The following is a 2,587-nucleotide window of genomic DNA, read 5'->3' as shown; positions in this document are numbered from 1 at the left end:
ACATGGGACTGTCCCCCCAAATTTTATTTCCTTTGCAGCTTTTCTAGGGTACTCAAAACAAACTAGAGAATACAGAAGATGTTTTAAAAAATCCAACAACATGAAATTGAGAAAGCAGGGGATCCAACCTGGAGGAGTGGCAAAATCCAAGACGAGAGTTGCTTGAAAGGCTAAGAAAACCACGAGGAGAGAATGGCGCGGAGGAAGGGGCAGGTGTACGGAGAGGAAGAGAAAGAGACCGACTGAGAGGTTGGCAGGCACTTGGCAGCAAGTAGAGGAAAACTAAGAGCGCTGACAGAGAAAGAAAAACAACCCTGGTGCAGCATTCACCTCTGTGCTTTGTTGCATTTACACAGCAATAATCATGTAAATGTTGACTCCACAGTTTGGAGAAGGAGCAGTTGGAGGCAGGGGCTGGGTGGAAAGTGCTAAACTCCATCTACCAAAAACCAGGGCAATGGATGTTTGAAGAAAAGGCCATTCTAATCATAGGATAACTCTGGAACACTGGAAGAGAACCCTAGAAGGCAGAGGAAGGGCTGTGACTGCGAGACTGTGGAGGCACAGAACAAAGGACGGCGCTGTTTGTTGTAAACTCTCTAGAACTACTTGACTTTCGTTCTTGACAAAAATAATGCAAAACCTTTTATTCAAATATCCACCACTGCCACTGGTTGGGACTAGAGTCCCACGTGGAATCTCTTGTCAGCACAATGTTTTGTTTTGGAAATACCATGTGTTCTTTGCATCCTGTCCTCTGCTGGCTTCTCAGCTTGGTCCTTGGATTGACCTCAAGGCATAAGACACTTGTCCAGCTTGTCCTAATAAAATAAGCCAAGGCCAGTTTTGCGCTCTATTTCCTGGGTTGATGACAGCCATCTTGACTCGGCATTTCACTTTGTACCCATGCATGTTCCTGGACTGACAATGAGGTGACGTCCCAGGAAACTCATTGCAAGCTGAAAAGATCACAAGTCAAACAATGCATTGAATACACCCAACCTCATGAGCTTCCTAGCTCAGCAATGGTTTGCTTTCACGATTTACATGACTGGCTGGGAGCTGCAGTTGCCACCACTGCCCAGCTTCCAAGGGAGGATCAGACTGTATGCATGTTGCTGGCCAAGAGCAAGATCAAAACCCAACATTGAAGGTAAAATTTCCTTTGAAGGTGTATAATTTTCACACCTCTGTAAAATAAAATAAAATAAAAACCACAGATGGAACCATGAATCAGTGACCTGCTATCCTCAAAGGAAGAAAAATGCAAACAACTGCCATGCATGCCAATTGCCTATATTCTGAGGCATAACTGTATCCCAAAGCACTAACAGTAAACCAAGTCTGGGCCAAATGTTTACTTATATTGCTTCATTTTAATAACCACCGGAAGCCAAGTGTTACTGCCCCGTTTTCCAAATGAGCAACTGTAACAGATGCTGAGAAAGTACACATCAGTACCTGAAGTAGAACCCAGCTCGCCAAGTTACCCCAAGGTCAAGTTCAGCATCCCTCGATGCTACTGACCCAACCATAAGCATGTGTGTCAGCCACTCTAAAAACAGGTGCTCCTCGTTGTGGTCCCCTCCCACGAATTTAACTGAAACCAACCCTTCCTTGAGACTTAACTATTCAGAGAGCAACAACACCACAAAATCCACACTTTGTTCAAATCAGAACTTTTATTTTAAAGATTTATTTTATTTACTTGAAAGTCAGAATTACAGAGAGAGGTAGAGGCAGAGAGAGGTCTTCCATCCGCTGGTTCACTCCCCAGATGGCTTCAACGGCCGGAGCTACGCTGGTCCAAAGCCAGGAGCTTCTTCCGGGTCTCCCACGTGGGTGCAGGGGCCCAAGGACTTGGGCCATCTTCTACTGCTTCCCAGGCCACAGCAGAGAGCTGGATCGGAAGAGGAGCAGCCAGGACTAGAACCGGCACACATGGAATGCCTGCGCTTCAGGCCAGGGCTTTAACCCACTGTGCCACAGCGCCGGCCCCAAATCAGAACTTTGTTAGAATACAGCAAAAAGGCAATGGTGTTCTGATGACGAAAGAACCTGCCATATCCTCTCTCCCCGAGGCCAGCCACTGCGCTAAAGACGGTGACGCAGACTCTTCCTTGCTCACTGCAGGCAGAGAGTGTTGGAAGAATGCACAAGTTAAATCAGACAATAATTGATTTGGCCAGTGTTCCCACTGTCTTCATACGAACAAACTACACGCTATGGAGCCACGGAATCGGAACTGTGTGATTTCAGTAATTCTGTATGCAAGTCAAAAGCCCTTGCGTTTGCACTTAAAATGCAATGACACAGGAAGGGATGAAGTGTAAAATAATTTGAATCTTAGATGTTCTACTTTGAGTAGCACTCTGTAGCAAATCTCTGTGACATAGCAAGAGAGACACCAAGGAAGGATCGAAAGACTTCCGGTTTGGCTACCTGCAACAGAACTTGACCCCACAAATTGTGTAGCTGCCCCGGTGGTGGGTGTTAGGTAGCAACGATGTTAAGTGCGGTAGGATTTTTCACGGAAGCAGATCCCAGGAGGCCCCAGACCTCTGCAAATGAAAGCCACACTCTCCTC

The sequence above is a fragment of the Oryctolagus cuniculus genome, chromosome 2 (genome assembly GCF_964237555.1).
Source record: "Oryctolagus cuniculus chromosome 2, mOryCun1.1, whole genome shotgun sequence".
Lineage (NCBI taxonomy): Eukaryota > Metazoa > Chordata > Mammalia > Lagomorpha > Leporidae > Oryctolagus > Oryctolagus cuniculus.
This window is presented reverse-complemented; position numbering follows the sequence as displayed.